This window comes from Eumetopias jubatus, unplaced genomic scaffold (assembly GCF_037043125.1).
Source record: "Eumetopias jubatus isolate StellerSeaLion01/CBP00866 unplaced genomic scaffold, mEumJub1_p1.0 scaffold_13, whole genome shotgun sequence".
NCBI classification, from domain to species: domain Eukaryota; kingdom Metazoa; phylum Chordata; class Mammalia; order Carnivora; family Otariidae; genus Eumetopias; species Eumetopias jubatus.
The window spans coordinates 15,341,369-15,359,825 of NW_028274819.1; positions in this window are offsets into that span (position 1 = coordinate 15,341,369).

Sequence of the window (18,457 nt, forward strand, 5' to 3'; positions counted from 1 at the left end):
ACAAAAAGGCAGAGGATGGTTGAATTCGCTCTCTACCTGACTGTTTGAACTGGAAGATCAATCTTCTCCTGGCTTCGGAGCTCCTGGTTCTCCAGCCTCCAGACTCAAACTGAAATCTACACCACCAGCCCTCTGGTTCTCGGACCTTTGAACTACACCACCAGCTTTCCTGGGTGTCCTGCTGGCAGATGGCAGATCTTGGGACTTCCCAGCCTCCCTAATTGCATGAACCAAAGCTTTATTTGATATATATATATTTATATATAATCTATCTATATATATATATAGTATATATAGATAGATTATATATATCATAAATTATTTATATATACTATATATTACATATATATGCTATGTATTAATAACATATATATTTCCTATTGTTTCTGTTTCTCTAAAGAACCTTGACTAATACACCTACTGAAACAAATTCTGCATTTTAACAAGATTCCCAGTAGATTCCTATAATTAAAATTTGAGAAGCACTGGCCTAGTCTGTTGGGCGGTAGGGCAGTACGCTCCGTAAAAGCCTCTCAGCCTTTATCTGTGGATTTGGCTAACATGTTTATTTCTGGGTCCCCCTCGGAGACTCAGAATCAGAGTTCTGCTTCTTTTTTTTTTTCTTTTTTTCTTTTTTTTCAGAGTTCTGTTTCTAATTAGAATGAAAGCTCAGGACTCTGCATCAGGAAGTACGCAGGTGATCCGAATGCAGTTAGCTTCCTCCAACCACGATTTGAGAAAATACTCTCAAGTTTGGTCTGAGTCGATGGGATTTCTTTTTTCCTACGAAGCAAAATGAATTTTAAAAGGCCTAGACTACCACCTATAAGCAGAATACCTTGAGAGTCTTCTTTCACTTACTTGGAAACTATAGGCCAAGATAGAGAGAGGGTAAAAACTTAAGTCATAATATCTGCTGCCATTATTCGCTGCTAACTAGGTATTAGGTTCTGTGCAAGCCACTTGATATAGTTTATCTCATTTAGTCCTTACCAACACCCTATACCAGGGACACTCTCATGATCCCCATTTTCTGGTTAAGGAAACGAAAGCAGGTACAGTTTAAGGTAACTAACTGGCTCAAAGACACACAGGAGAAGGAACTAGGAGGCATGGGTCTGCCTGAAGCCAAAGCTTGTGTTAACCGCTACATGATGGCTTCCAGGAAGGCATCCCTGACCTGGAGGTCCCTTTGCAATCCCTACCCTGAGCATCTCCCACCTGGCCCTTTAGCCTTCAACCTCGTGTTGAGAGCAGCATAATATAGACAGCCCTAAATTCCCCATATGTACGTAGTAAATGAACGATTCCAGGACAAGGACATATAGGCAAATACCTCATCTCCCCCCTGATTCTTCTTCATCTGCTGCCTTTATTTGCCTCCATCTTTGACATTTTCATCAGACATTTTTTCAGAGGCTTGCATCCGCTCTGTTGAAATATGCTGTTTGTGCTCTCAGGTTTTATCATGCTGGTTTATCAGAGAATTGTAAAATGTAACACACACAAAGAACCTTGGTGGCCATCCAGTCCAACCTGCTCATTCTACAGATGAAGAAATGGAGGCTCAGAGAGGTTAAGTGACTTGCTAATGGTAACACAGCTGCTCTAGATATCAGCAGTGCTTTAGCAGTAAGGCTTCTGTCCTGCCGTCTTTCTTGACACTGCTCCCTCTCCGCAGGAGAGAAAATAAGACCTCCTTCATTCTGGGCTTCCACCCTTTCCAAATGACCTCCATTAATTTCTGGGCTGTTAAGAAATGTCAATACGCTTGATTTAGCCAAGACTTGAAGTTTGCAGTCACCAAAGATATAAAGAACATGAAGCAAAATGCCTTGAGCCTCTGCCCTGGAAAAGTAAGCTGGGCTGGGCTGATCCTGGGCCAGGTTCTGACTTGGCTATTGTCCTAAGCAGAGAAATGCAGCAGAGAGGAGGAGTTTATAGAACAGCTATGACCCCAGCATTGGTACGGCCATAGCGGGGGCCCTCAAGGTCTTGGCTTTTCTAGCAAAGCTAGATTTTCCTTACTCTGGTCCTTTCTGACACAGTGACAACCTGGAGACTCACTATGGCTGGAGCAAGACATCCACACAGCAGAAGCATAAACCTAAACAGGGCAGAGCAGAGAAAGGATCTGCCTGACTCCCTAACCCAGCCGGGCATGTGTTACCTGGGAGCATCCCTGGCTCCCAGCCTCCAGGCCTTCAGCACCAGCCCGAGGCAGGTGTGTTCTCTGCACGCCTGGACCGTATGCAGGGGTTAAACTTCCCCTCCCAGAGCTTGAAGGGAGTTTAGAGGTCATGCATTCCACCCGACTTTACTGATAAATAAATGATAAATAAGTGAAGGCCAAGAGGAGGACAACGACTTGTCTAAAGCCCTTGAGAAGTTTATAGGAAAAGAGAGAACGGGGATGGAACGTAGGATATATACAGGTAATCACACACGTGCACACACGTGCACACACGTGCACACACACACAAGGTTATATCGTTTCAAAGTTTACAAAGTTCTTTCACATACAGGCAATGATGATACTCAAAGTACTTTAACCTTTCTGACACAGGTTCTGATGAATCAGGTTGGACGGTGGACTACGGCCCTACAAACGTTAATTCATTTCGTCCTCTCAACAACCCTGAGACTCGGGCTCAGAAAGATTGACATTTAGTTCCATTCACCATGTTAGCGCTTGCTTGTTTTCAGGTTACAGGGATAGCGTAAGCCAAAAGGGGGGGCTTTATTATGAGAACACTGGGGTGTCTCACAGACTCCAAGGCAGTAAGACAAGCCAGGGCACCGAGAACTGGGAACCCAGCAAGATCCAGGCCAGTTGTCTCTCCACGTCTGCTTCTTGCTCCTCCCCTGCAGGCCATCCATCCTGCATCCACTCTCTGCATCTCTGCACACTTATTTCTGCTTCTCCCTACCTCTGTTTCAGGTTATTACAACGAGCCCTAGACCATCTCAAATCCCCATCTGCAGAAGAAATCTGATTGGCCCAGTTTGGATCCCATGCCCATCCCTGGTTCAATCAATGTGGCTAAAGGGACAGGGTCATATTATATCAAAATAACCTCCGAAGACCACTGCCCCCCCACCGGAGGGCAGATGCACAGACAGGGGTCGCAGTGAGCAGGGCAGACACCCCAAAGGCTGATTAGTATGGTCACACGAACATGCAGAGCCAGGGCTCAGACCCTGGGCTTGGACTCTCAGAACAGAATGCCCTTTTCATAGGACCACTGACCCCCCCTTTCTAAGGTCATATCCAAACACATGGCTGCTCACTCTGCATTAATCCTTGAGAGCCAAGAGTCATCCCTGCTACCCTGGAAGGACTTAGGCCAAGGGCTAAGATAAGATTCAGTCCCAACCATGGCTAGGTCTCCTGCACACAGATCAAGGGAGAGCCCCCTGATTGGTTCCTGAAGGTATTAATAAAATTCAAGAAGCAAAGGAAGAATAAAACCTGCCCTCAGCCATGGAGCCCCAGACTTCTGCCTGCTTCTTGTCCTCTGGTTGTCTGAGCCTACTATTTGGGGGGTGAAGAGTGGTGGCTGACTGTGGGGAGCACTGCATGGGGTCATGGCAAGTAGAGGGAATATCTGCAAGGAACCTCAAAATTAAAGGCCTGCTCAGAGGCAGGCAGAAAGCTAGAGTCATTTAACTAGAGAAGGGCAGCACGAAAGGCCAGAGCTGATCCTGAGATGGATGTGGCCAAGGAAAGAACCCAAAGGAGGAAGACAGCAGGCAGCAGATGCCAAACACACTGCTAGACACCTCCCTGCAGAGGTGGCTCTTAAAGACAATGGTGGGATAGGGCACAGGGCACTCCCACATCGCAGGTGGGAATGGAAGCCAATCTAGTCTCTCTGGAGGCAGTTTGGGAATATGTATTAAGTCTTTAATAATAATAATAATAATAATAATAACAACAACAATAATAAAGGCATCTTGACCCCAGAAAATCCACTGTTGCTGTCTCTCCACTGAATAGAAAAGAGCCTGGCACACAGAAGGGATTCAAAAAAAACCCTGCTAAACTGAACAGCAGGGTGAGTGCAATGTGCACGGAGAGATGCAAGGGTGTTCAGCATAACGGCAAGGTGCAAACAACCAAAATGCCCACCAACAGGGGACTGGTTAATTAAGTAGAGTATAGCCTTATAAGAAAATACTTATAGACATTAAAAAGGATGGCATAGATGTGTACCTATTGCTTTGGAAGGATATTCTCCGTATGTTACTGGAGGAAGGAAGCAGGACAAAAGCCATCTCATTTTATAGAGAGAAAAACATTTTAATATATGCATAGAGGTAATTTAATAATGCAAGCAAAAGATGCTCAACATCACTCATCATCAGGGAAATACAAATCAATTACACTATTTCAATTACATAAATTTACTTTAAAGTGTTCCACAGTTTTTATGGAAGTTGAAAGAATTAGACAAAAACAAAAGAAGGAAAGAAGGAAACCAATCAGTAAAGTCCTAAAAGTATTTGTTACATACTTGTACTAATTTAGAACTCTTAAGTAGCATCTTTTTGTAGAAAATTTAAAATTAAATATTTTAAGAATTTCCTCGGTTTTACCAAAATCAACGTGTAATTTTACCTTATTCTTTTATTGATGTATTAAATTACAAAACAAGTGTACATATTTGAAAGATAGTAATGGAATCCTATTTTTTTAAAGATTTTTTATTTATTTATTTGAAAGAAAGAATGAGAGAGAGAGAGAGAGCATGAGGGGGGGAGGGTCAAAGGGAGAAGCAGACTCCCTGCTGAGCAGGGAGCCCGATGCGGGACTCGATCCCAGGACTCCAGGATCATGACTGGAGCCGAAGGCAGCCACCTAACCAACTGAGCCACCCAGGCGCCCAGAATGCTGCTATTTTTTAAGGGGGAAAAGCTAATGCTCTTCAAGTTCTATATCAACATAATTTTACTACATTCTGATATCCACCTAAATAAAATGAATATGTCAAGAATGTGTTCTCAAACTTTTATGCAAGTAGTGTACTAGTTTCAATTTATCATCCTAACATGGTACTAAAGAACAAAGGCTTTCTTTCAGAAGTATGGAGGAAATATATTGTTTTTCTGACCTTGTTTACAATGTCACTTAGCTCAAGAAGTTATAAATCTAGTTTATCTACTTTTTTTAACTTAAATGTAATCATGGGGAATATCAATTTAACATAGTATAAAACCATTACTTATGATAACTAAACTATTATCCCAGTGTTCACTAGGAGAGGCAAATAGATCCATAAGCACACCTATTAACAAATCTACTTAGGGCGCCTGGGTGGCTCAGATGGTTAAGCGTCTGCTTTCGGCTCAGGTCATGATCCCAGGCTCCTGGGATCAAGGCCCACATCGGGCTCCCTGCTCCTTGGGAGACTGCTTCTCCCTCTACTTCTCTCTCTCATGAATAAATAAATAAAATCTTTTTTTAAAAAATCTACTTAAGTAATTTAACAATTTACTTGTCTCAGAAAGTAATCTTCTACAAAATTCCTTTTTGATATATTTGTATTCTACTATATGAATCGACATATGCCTGAGCATGGAAGGTTGTATAACAAATGGTGCCTTGTCGCATGATATGATATGTGTGGATGTAGGTTATATAACTTATACATTAATAAACTTTCCATTGACACTAACAGATGAGCTCCTTGTTTATAGAGTGACTATGAAATATTTTCCTCTCCCGTGAAGGACAAAAAACAGGCATAAAGGAAATGTGGGCACAGGCCTACAAAATGTTCCATCAAGTAATAAGGTTGGTCACCTAGAGCTAGAAATGATCTTAATAGCCAGTCATTATAGTTCTCCGAGTTACTCTGTCATTTTGATTCTTACTTTTCTCTTCCAACCAAATAAATAAATAAACTCTTTTGTCAAATATAAAAAAAAATAATGCAAGCAAATGATAACAATGAGGGGTGAGATTTCAGATCATTCTGATTCTTTTTCTTTCAGTTTATTTCCACTTTCTAATTGTTCTATAATGCCCATGTGTTACTTGTATAATTAAAAATAATATGGAGAAAATAAATTAATACATGAAAATATTTCTCATCTAACAGCCATGAAGTAGGGCCAGGAAGGGGAATACAAGTGGTCAATCAACAAACGGTTTCAGAGCATCAGTTATGTCACTGCCAAGTACTCCAGCAATTACCAAGACATGCAGGGGAAAGTCCCTGCCCTCCAGGAGTCCATAGTGGGATGGCAGCAAATCATGGGAGAGGGTGGGAGATGGCTGCAGGCTGGTGCTCAGACTGATGGGCATGTGGGCCACCAGAAGCCTTCTGCTTCCTGCCTGTGGGGCAAACCACAGGCAACCTGCAGGGCCAGAGAGGCAACCAGAATCAGGGAAAACCAAAACAAAGGCTGGCCATGATGGAGAAGGGCTGATTCTCATCAGTGAGAGTTGAGCTTAGCAGAAAAAAATTAAAAACCCAACTGTGTGGTAGAGACTGTGCTAGAGGCCAGGAATACAGGTGCTGGGAATAATCAAAACTAGCAGGATCCCCGTTTTCATGGAGTTACAGTCAAGCGGGGAGATTGACTGATCAGGGAGCCCGATGCAGGACTCAATCCCGAGACTCCAGGATCATGACCTGAGCCGAAGGTCAATACAGTCAATAAAGAAAATTGATTGATCAATCAATCAATAAATATAGCAAGACAAATACGAGTATAGTGAAAGACTGTGACTACACTTACCGTGGTGAGCATTGAGTAATGCATAGAATTGCCAAATCACTATGTTATACACCGGTAGATAGAACATTGTCTGTCAACTATACTTCAGCAAGAAAAGAAAAAAGAGAAATGCTAGTGATAAGCACTATTCATTTTTAAGCCTCATTCAAATATCCCCACAGTCTTACTTCAAATAGTGAATGGTCATGGGGAGAAAAAATAATAAAATTAATATCCTCATACCTATTACCAACATTTAAACAGTCCTTAACATTTTGCCAAGTTTGATTCATCTATTTTTCTGTTGCTGCTTTTGTTGTTCATGTTTTAAAGTATACATTTCATGATATTTCATCCCTGAATACTTGAGTACATATCTCTAAAACATAAAGAGATTTTTCTACATAGCCTCAACAGCATTATCAAACACAAGAAAACTAACGATAATTCCTCAATATGACCAAATATCCTATCCATACTCAAATTATACAATTGTTCCCCAAATATTTTTTAAAGATTTTTTTTATTTTTTTAAAGATTTTATTTATTTATTTGAGAGAGAGAGAGAATGAGAGATAGAAAGCATGAGAGGGAAGAGGGTCAGAGGGAGAAGCAGACTCCCTGCGGAGCAGGAAGCCCAATGTGGGACTCGATCCCGGGACTCCAGGATCATGACCTGAGCTGAAGGCAGTCGCTTAACCAACTGAGCCACCCAGGCGCCCCTTAAAGATTTTATTTTTAAGTAATCTCTACACCCAACATGGGGTTCAAACTCATAACCCCGAGATCCAGAGTCACATGCTGTACCGACTAAGCCAACCAGGTGCCTCCCCCAAATATTTATTTAATGCTGGTTTTTCAAACTAGGATTCAATCAGATTCTACACATTGTGTTTGAATGTTTTTACTTTAAAGTCTCTTTTTAATGTCTATATCTACATCTCATCTACAATTTTTATCTATAGATATATCTTCATTGTCAAAATGACTGCTCCCAAATGTCATGTACCCAGAAGAGTACATCATAGCCAGACCCATCCAAAAGAAACCCAGGCTGTTGGCAGGTAGCAAACACTGTAGGCTGGTCCCCTCTGATCCACTGGTAAGAGGTAACTGACTGTGGGTGAAATCTCCAGCCTCGGAAAAAGCAAAGGATACCCTCTAAGTGAATCAGCCCCATATGAAAAGGACTATAGTCTCTCTCTCTCTCTCTCTCTCTTTGCCTTTCTTGTATAATTCAAAGAGGCAAGTGAATGTAATGGGAAGAGCATATGTAGATGAGGCTCCACTCCAGCACCATGACTGCAGAGCAACATGGTATTAGTCTCGTCATTTCATATCTTTGAGCCTCATTTCTTGACCTGTAAAATGTATAGTGTTTATAGTGTTAACTGATGCAGTTTTAGGATTTATCTTTTACAGCAGCTAGCATTGCTTTAACCAACACAAAGTCATTACTAAATCATACTTAGAAGGAAAACCTACATAGGTTTGATCTAAACCATGGTGGGCTTTTGGAAAACCAAATAAGGAACCATGCAACTGGGTGGTAGGGGGACATTTAAGTTTTAATACTGTAGTTCATCATCAAATGTATATAACACTTTTTTTTCATATTTTTACACTCCTTAAAGAAGGTCATGTATTGTAATTGGTGTATCTCAAATTGCAGACAGCCAGGTGATGGTTGTGATGTAGTTGGCATTGACTACACATGCACAAACCTGCTCACAGTTCTCCGTCTCTTCTACCTTTTCCTTGAGCTTTGTGCATTCTTAGTGGTACAGGTGCTGAGTTTAATCACCACTTACAATGTCTTCAAAAAGATTCCATGCTGATTTTTTTTTAAGATTTTATTTATTTATTTGACAGAGAGAGACACAGCAAGAGAGGGAACACATGCAGGGGGAGTGGGAGAGGGAGAAGCAGGCTTCCCACCAAGCAGGGAGCCCGATGTGATGCTCGATCCCAGGACCCTGGGATCATGACCTGAGCCAAAGGCAGACACGTAACAACTGAGCCACCCACGCACCCCAGATTCCATGCTGATTTGACATTGAAATGAAAAGTTATTGTGAACTAAAAAGGTAAGGAAACAGAGCAGCTTGATATATGATAAATCTCTATGTCTAGGGGTGCCTGGCTGGCTCAGTTGGTGCAGCGGGTGACTCTTGATCTCAGGGTTGTGGGTTCAAGCCCCACAATGAATGGAGAGATTATTTAAAAAATAAAATCTTTAGGGGTGCCTGGATGGCTCAGTTGGTTAAGCATCCAACTCTTGATTTCGGCTCAGGTCATGATCTCAGGGTCATGGGATCGAGCCCTGCATCAGGCTCTGCATCCAGCAAGGAGTCGGCTTGAGATCCTTCCTCCCTCTGCCCCTCCCCACACATTCTCTCTCAGTCTCTCTTTCTTTAAAAAATAAATAAACTTTGAAAAAAAATCTATTCTAAATAAGACTTTTAAAAAAGCTCTTTCAATATGCATCAAATGAAAATTCTAAGTGATAGGAAAGCTTTATGTCATGGTTTTCTATCTCTTAGAAATACAGTAGAAATACATTGGTGTGAGTCCTGTGTGCTACATAAGAAAGAAGCAGGGTGCTATGAGGGTGAATAACAGGGAGGAACATAATTCAGATAGGGAGGGGAAGCCACCCTGAGGGAGTGATAACCCCTGAAAGACAACAGTGATGGCATCCACAGAGGACTTCCCATGAACTGGGCACAATTCTAAGTTTTTTGTATAACTCACTCAATCCTCATAAAAACCCTCTCCATTTCACAGATGAGGAAATCAAGATAGGGATGGAGAATGTAAATGATTTGTTCACAACTCAGGTCACACAGCTAATGAGTGATAAGCCAAGAATCTGTACCACAGCAATCTGGCTCCAGAGCCCATGCATTTTACCACTTCAATATCCTCTCTAGTGATTAAAATGAGTGAGTCATCTCAATTTTACCAATAAGGGCAGCAGTAAGTGAACCGCTTACAAGCATAGACTCTAGAACCAGACTTGATGCCTTCAAAGCCAGGCTCTGCAACGGACCAGCAAGGTATTTGACCTTTCTATGCCTTGGTCTCCTCATTTGTTGTGAGGATAAATAAGCTAATAAGCTTATAGAGCTTAGGTCAGAACCAGAATATAGTTAAGCCCTCAAAAAACATTATAGTATTATTATATTCATACAATGCTCACAAAAACTCTAAGGAAATCGAGGCTCAGAGAGGTTTAGCAGTTTGTCTAAACCACACATTTCGGGAAAGGAAACAGCAAAACGGGTAAAGGGGAGTGGGAGATGCAGGCTTCCAGTTGTGGCATGAATAAGTCATGAGAATGAAAGGTCCAGCATAGGGAACATGGTCAATGCTGGTGTACTAGCTCTCCATGGTGACAGATGGTAGCTACACTTGTGGTGTGCAGAGCGTAACATATAAAGATTGTGAATCCCTACGTTGTACCCCTGAAACTAATATAACATTGTATGTCAACTATACTCAAATAAAAAATTAAATAAATTAATTAAATAAAATAAAAGCCTTGATCTCAGGAAGGAAGGAAGAAAGGAAGGAAGGCTAGGAGGGAGGGAGGGGAGAGGGAAGGAAGGAATCAGGATTCAAACCTAAGTTCACTCGGAAGCCTTTGCTTTATGCAGTACCCCCACAGAGCTGCCTATTAAAGATGAGTCCGTGGTTTAGGTATTCATTCTTGAGGGTTTCCAGGAACAGAGATTCTAAATCCCAATGTGACACCTCATTTTAATGTCCCAAATCCCACCCAAGACTGAGGCTCCCTCATTGCTAATCTGGACTTTATCTGTTTTATTTTAAAGGTCATTTTCTCTTTGAGAAGCCTGAGGGAAGATGGGACACTCACCAGGCAGTTTCCTTCTTTTATATTTTTCGTATATGTACTTCATATTTCCTCCCCTATATGGAGAAGGCCGGGATCATTTTTGATTCTGGCCCAAAGGAGGTGCTCAACAAAAATGTGTTGTATGGAGAACAGCTTGGTGGTTGCCAGAGATGGGAGGTGTGGGGGTGGGTGAAATGGGTGAGGGGCTCCAAGGGTACAAATGTCCAGTTATAAAATAAATAAGTCATTGGATGTAATGCACAGCTTGGTGAATACAGTAAATAATACTGTGATGCATATTTGGAAGTTGCTAAGAGAATAGATCTTAAAAGTTTTCAACACAAGACAAAAAGATTAAAAAAAAACAAGAAAAAAAAGATTTATATAACTATGTGTCATAATGGATGTTAATTAGATTTACTGTGGGGATCATTTCACAATATATACAAATAGCAAATCATTCTGTTGTACACCTGAAACTAATATAATGCTATATGTCAAGTCTATCTCAAGCTGAAGAAGAAGAAAGGCACAAACCATGTGTTGTATGAATGAACAAACCAGAGAATGGGTGCAGGGCCTCTAAGGTCCCTCCCGGATCAGACAGACCCCATCCCACCCCTGCCCACCCAGCTCGCTGCTTTCTCATTGACTCCCATTTCTTAATCTCAGTGATTCTCAAACAGCAGTGTTGCCAGGGCATCCTGAGGACATTGTGGAGTTGAGGTGGCCTTGGTATATGGTGACACCCTGGCTTTCCTCATTCTTCATTCCCTTGGGCTGGTTTTTGACCAAGAAGGAAGCAGATTCTCTCCCTCTGCCCTCCCCAAACTTCTAAAATAAATAAATAAATCTTTAGAAAAAGAAAAGGGTAGAGATGGGGAAGGGTGGGGGTGGGGAGTAGGGGTGGGGTTGGGCTTAGGGTGGGGGCTGCTGAGGTTGATGGCGGGTAGGTAGATGACGTGTGACTGGAACCCTCATGCACATCATAATAGTTGGTCAAGGTCACAGGTGTTAGAGGCAGAGAAAGGTCGGGAGCCCTGCTAGACATTCACCCTTAAGAGAGGAGACCTGGGCCTTTGGTTACAAGTAATGGAAGCCCATCTCAAACAAGCACACGGAAAAAAGAAAAGCATGTATATTGCTCACATAACTTGGAACTCCAGGCATGGTGCCAGTTTCCTATGAAGCTAAACATTCAAAGGAGGCCTCAACTTTTCTCTTTCTCTTTATCTCCCTACCCTGTTGCTTTTCTCTCTGGGTCTGATTGTATTTGTATTCTCTCCTCAGAAGGCAGGCTTCCCCCCCCGATGGCTGCTGGCCACCCTCAGTGGACACTGAGGATGTCCAGCTGCAGCAAGCTCTAGCTGTCATGACTGTGGTTAAGTGGGGGGCAGCGGAAAGGGGTTGTCAGGGGCGGGGGTAGGAAACTGGAACTGTTTCCTTTTGTCAAAAAATCAAAAGCTTTCTCGGAAGCCACAGAGCCAACTTCCCCTCAGGTCTTAGTGATAAAAACCAGGTCACATGGATGCCCCTAGCTGCAAGGGAGTCTGGGAGGGTCGGAAACAGGGCTGTTGTTGGCTTAGATGTATCATGATCCATTGCCTGGGGCTGGCCATGTGGTGACATCACAAAGAACAAACTCGGAGTTTCTTAAGCCATAGAAGAGGGAGACTAGAGGGGGTAGGTAACTAACGGTGCCTACCACAAGAAGGTGTCATGAGGCAAACTCAGTAGATCACAGGATGAAAACAGGAAGTTTTGCAGAAAAGAAGTAGGAATGCCAGCTGGACAGAAACAGCCAATGCTCACATTACAGCTGGGGAACTAAGAGGTGAAAGCCAGGAAAAGAGTTGAATCAGGAGTGGTTGGGGGGGCAAGGAGCAAAAGGAGGGGACCCGGCAGCAATGGATAGCACCTGTCGGGACATTCCCTGGAACATAGAGCTCTTTATCCAAGGACATTCTGCCGCCCAAGTTCAGCAAATACAGAGGACTCTCGGTGAGCAAGGAGCAAATGAGACTTCTCCTCACCACAGAGTCTGAGTTCTTCCTCTTGTTTTTGTTCGATCCTGGTTCATGTGTCAAGGCAAAGCAAAGCAACAAAGCTGCGGCCTTGGGGCACCAAAGGGAGACACTGAAACACCTTCAGTGCTTCCCAACCACCGCGAACTCAAGTCCAACTTCACGGTCTGGTCCCAGCACCCTCTCTCATCCGACGGCTTCGTCTCTCACTGTACTGCTCCTCCATCCTCTGCTCTCCACCAGCCCATCAGAGCTCCCCAAATCCAGCCTGCACCTTCCTGACTCCAGGATCTTGTGCCCAATGTCCTTTCTGCCCTTTCCTAGCTGTGACATCTCTGAGCCTCCATTTTCATATATAGAAAATGGTAAAAGCATCTCTCTTATCAGGTGTTGGGAGAGTTTGGAAAATTAGGTAAGACATTAGTTATGTGCTGAGAAAACTGTCCGGCACATAGTAAGGGCTCAAGACATGTTAGCTATTATTATTCATGAATCCCTATTTTAAAATCTTAGCAAACTCAATGTACGTATTGTAGCACTTACCCATTCCCTCCCTGCTGTATCTGTGAATGAAATGTCAAGAGGGTGAGCATCATGAGGCCCAGCGTGGTGTGTGTGGCTGCCCCAGGAACCTTGTTCTTTGCAGGGGGTCTGCGAAACACACAGCTAGTTGCTCTTGGACAGTTCAACCCGAGATGAAAGACCATCAGCCTGACAAGGGACAGAATGTGTCCACCCAGGACATTTTGGAGAATTCAGGGCTAGGCTGGGCAGAAAGTCAGCCTCTGGGGCTGCTCCCCCTTGCTGGCTGTGGGGCAACACCAGGAAATGGAGCCCACCCACAATTTCACAAAGAAGTTCTTGGGAAAGTCAGACAAATCCATCCACCACTGGTGTGTGGTTAAGGCCTGTTGCCAGGCAACTCCCCCCCCCAAGGGCAGGAACCTGCCAGCGTGAGGAGGGGAGGTCTGAGTGCCACTCGCCTCCCTCCACAGCCCATCAGCAAATGACTCAGCAGGAAGCCAGCCAAGGCCTGAGTCACTCCCTCCACACCCAGGGTTTTCCTCCAGGGCCGGTAAGGCTGCTTAGAGCTGGAGGTGTAAATCTTCAGTACCTGGGTCTACCCATGCTAATGAAATCACTTCTTTAACCTAGCTCTGGAGTTAGAGTGCCTGGGTTAGAAGCCTGGCTCTGCCTTTTATTTAATCCAGAGAATCTTAGATTCTCTGGCCACAGGTTGCCCATCTGTAAATGGGAATAATAAAAATACATCCCTCAGGGCGCCTGGGTGGCTCAGTTGGTTAAGCAACTGCCTTCGGCTCAGGTCATGATCCTGGAGTCCCGGGATCGAGTCCCACATCGGACTCTCCGCTCAGCGGGGAGTCTGCTTCTCCCTCTGACCCTCCCCCCTCTCATGCTCTCTCTCTCTCTCAAATAAATAAATAAAATCTTTAAAAAAAAATACATCCCTCAATGGAGTGAAAGAGCTTAGAGCAGTGTGTGAGGTATTGATACCCCTTCTAACACATGAAGCCAGTCCCACCTCAGGACCTTTGCACTTGCTGTTTTCTCTGCCTAGAATGTTTTTGCCCCAGGTGGCCACATCCCTCACTTAATTCAGTCTTGACTAAATAATCATTGTCTAGGTGAGGCCTAGATGGCCACCCTATGTAACCCTTCCTCCTCCTCCAATATTTTTACTCTTTCCCACTTTTTCTCCTTAGTACTTACCATCGTCTCGTAGCCTGTGCATGTTATTCATGTATCTTCTCTACTGTCTATCTCCCTCCACCCACACTGAAATTCAAGTTCCATGTTTGTCTGTCTCCTTCCCTGCTGTATTCCCCAGACCTACAAAAGTGCTGACACACAGCAGCTCTCAATAACCAAATGTGGAGTGAATGTAAATGAATGTCAGCTTATTCACAATTATTTGTCACCAATCATCATTATCACCAATAAAGGTCACCAATCAAGATCACCATTATTCCTTTACAGTGAGAATCAGAGAAAAGTTCAAAGTTTAAAACCTTACCGCATTCTGCAAATCTGCTTCCGGTTCATTGGTACTTGAATAAACAGATTCTCAAAGCTCTGAGGCATCTACTGTTAGGGTGGAAAATTCTGTTAGCCACTGGGGCTGGGCAGGGGGCTGATAAGGGACATAAGTGATTCAGGCGGGGCTGCCCAGGAGTGGTGAGAACCAAGGAAGTTGGGAACGCAATCCCCACCCATAGACATTACCATTAAAATTAAAAAGATCATCTCTACTGGGCAAACACATCTTGAAATTGCATTTCCCTGATTCCAGATTCTAACTGTAAGTTTATCTTAGCATCCATTTGATCTTCCCGATTTTAAAATCTCCAAAGATTAATATGACTCAGAGCCTCTGCTTCTCCCACCACCTTGACATCAAAACCCCAGCTTCACAGGTCCAACAGTCAGCTCCAATTTTAGCCACCCTGTTTTGGGGCTGCTTTGCTGCCCTTATAACTGCCCCCTCCCCCAAAGTTCAGCTCGAGACAACTCACCAGTGTATTCCCAAAGCCTAGCAGAGCCCATGACACACAGGGATGAGTGAATGAATGAATGACTTGCTCAGAGGAGGCAGTCATAAGGGCCCCCAGTACCTTCCCTGCCTCCATTATTCAATCTTCAATAGCCCCCAGGGAGACATCTACTGTCCAGCTGGAGTCTCTCTCCAGGACTATTTCTCCCCTACTCCTCAAGGTGAAGGTCCATTAAGAAGACACCAATTCACATCATTAAAGAGAACTACATCAGTGTTCAGTGTAGTCCCCTGAGTCTGTGTAGAGATTGGGGTGACCCCACCTCCTCCCCAAGGACAGTAGGCAGGGACTTGCTTCTGTTTGGAGAAAGGCCCATCCTAGTGAATTTTCCAAACAGAGAGAGACAGGTCCAGAAACGTGGAACCTTTACTCCTAGAAACAGAAACTGCCAGCATCCCTCCCTCTCCCCTCCCCCATCCCCTCCATAACATTTTCTCATTAAAATAGAAAGAAGAAATTAAGTCCCCCCTTCTCTCTCTCTCTCTCCCTCTCTCTCTCTCTCTCTCTCTCTCTCTCTCTCACACACACACACACACACACACATCCATGTACAAAATGGAGCCTAGACAGACTTGAGTTCTAATCTTTACAGGTTGTGTGACCTTGAAGTTCCCCGAGCCTCCATCTTCTCATCCTTGAAATGGGAAGAAAAATCAAGTGACCTGTCGGGGTAGTGGGAAGATTCAGTGTGAGCCAAGCTTCCTCCTGATGTGCCGCCCCCCCCACCCCCTTAGCCTTTTACCAGGTACTAGGTGGGAGACACACACACACAGACACACACACACCAGCCCTACCCCTACCTCCAAGATGTAGCCCAGTCCTGCAGAGAGGCCCATAAAATTAGCTCTTGCCATCATCCTTGCTCTTTTGGCTCACCCCCTGAATGCCGAGCCAAGACCACCAGCCCCATACAGCTGCCCTCAATGCCCACCACCGTCCTGCCTCTCCAAGCAAAGCACTCCAAAAGGCAAATCCCATGTAAGAACAGTTGGGAGTCTGTGCAACATAAATGAGAGCCAAATCTCAGCAGTGACTTCAGCATCACACACAGGCTTGTGGCTGCTCCTTGTCATTGGCCCCATACCCCCACCCACCCTGGCCTTTCACCTGTAATAACCATTTTCTTGCGTGTGTGTGTGTGTGTGTGTGTGTGTGTGTGAGAGAGAGAGAGAGAGAGAGAGAGAGAGAGAGAATGAGAGAGAGAGAGTTCGTGCATACAGGGGAGGGAGGGGCAGAGGGAGAGAGAGAATCTTAAGGAGGCTCTACGCCTGGTGGGGGGGGGCCTCCATCTCACAACCCCAGATCATGACCAGAGCTGAAATCAAGATTCCCATGCTTAACCAACTGAGTCACCCAGGTGTCCCCTGTAATAATCATTTTCACAGAAGCCTTAAAAGGTCGCTGCTCATTGACAAACACGGGAGTGGATATTTTCAGGGAATTTCTGCTGAAGCATCACCACGTGAAGACATCACAGAAAGCTCCTGCCAGCCCTGGGGCTTTGAAGACATCGCTCAACTTCATTTTTCCTGAGCCTGAGCCCCCACAGCACCTGATGCTGACTCCAGCGGTAGCATTAAACTCTGCGATTTCAGTGTGTGGTTGCTTCTTGGTCCCTCACTAACCTGCCAGGGCCTGAAGGGTTGGGACTAGGTGCCTGGCACCCAGGAGCGCTGAATAAATACTGCTTGGCTGTAAATCCAAATACAAGCCATCCAGAGAGGTTTTTCTCTCGCAACCCCATCCCTCCCGATCTAGGGGGAGGAGGGGCAGGGGCAAGGGACAAGGGTGTAGGGGACGGGGGACTTCTAGACTTTCTCAATATCCTTCTGAACTAAGAAAGCATCAGGGCCTCTAGGCCTGATAGCTCTTCCTCTTTCTCCTCGTCATTGACACTACAGCCCTTGACTTCTAAGCCTTACAGGGCTGGGGAGGAGGGGAGGGGGTGTGTGAAAAGATCAGAAGCCCGGAGACAGCCTTAAGAGAATAGGTTTGCTGCTAAACCTGTTGTGTAACCTCAGGCAAGTAACCTGGGCATCTCCCTAAACCTCTGGTTTCTAATCTGTGAAGACAGGAAGCCAACACTCAACAGCACAACTACCCGGTGTTTAGACACACATCCATATTGCTAACTCATTCGATCTGTAAAATGATGGATTTGGACGATGTAATTTCTGAATTCCTAATGGGAAAGATTTCAATAGTTGCATTCAAACCACTCCAGCCTGGAGTCCCAGGAAGGGATGGCGATGTCACAAGAGAGAGTACAGGACGTGGAGCTGATCTGGGTTTAAATCTCTGGTCTGTCACTTCCCCCTTGTGCTGATGTTGAGCCACTCACATGGACACTCTGAGCCTCAGTCCCCTCATCTACAAAATGGGAACAGTAGTCTCCCACTCACAGGGCTGCCTGGAGGATAAAAGGAAATGGAGTACCTGGGAGCCTAGCACTGCACTCAGCACACCATGTCAGTTCCTGTCCCCTTCCCAAACTACTCAAGGAAGATGTGACAATCAGCCTTTAGGCAAATTATTGCTGCTACTCCCTGAGGTCATTTGCTTGGGTCTGGTCTGTGAGAAGGAAGCGGGAAGTTGCATCTGACGGTCTCAAGAGTGCTGATGACAAAGGTTTCACTTCTGCAGCCCTGGCTCCAAGGCAGAATCGGGTGGTCATCGATGCAGACCCCAGCAAAATCAGACTTTCCCTCCAGACTCTGCTGCCCCAAAACAAATACATTTCTTTAAAAAAAAAAAAAATTTTTTTTTAATTTTAGAAGGTCCCCCTTCACTGTGCTAAGTGCAGTCAGAATCAGGGTCACCTTCCCTGAGACACCCTGACACCCCACCCCAGCCCCACTTACAACCCCAGCCCTTCTCCCACCCCTGCCTGCTTTCCTTTTTCCATAGCACTTATCCCCACACACGTGCACACACACGCACACACTGCTCCTCACTATAAGTGCTGTGAGGATTCGGAATGGTAGGGGCTGTGTTGGCCGCAATGTCTCCAGTGCTGAGACCAAGACCTGCGTTAGTAGGTACTAAATAAAAGTTTGTCAAAAGGATGAATCAGAGCCTGAGCTAAAACCAAGCTGGCAGTTACGGCCAGATCATACTCAAATATCACCTGAGCCCCTCATTTCAGTTTGCAAAGCTCTCTCACAGTATTTATTCGCTCTTGTGCAGAAGACTTGGTCTCTGCATCTTCTAGGTGAAGAAAGCTAAGTCAGAGAGATGGAATGCTTCCGGAAGACCGAGGAAGCTCTTCTGGCCCC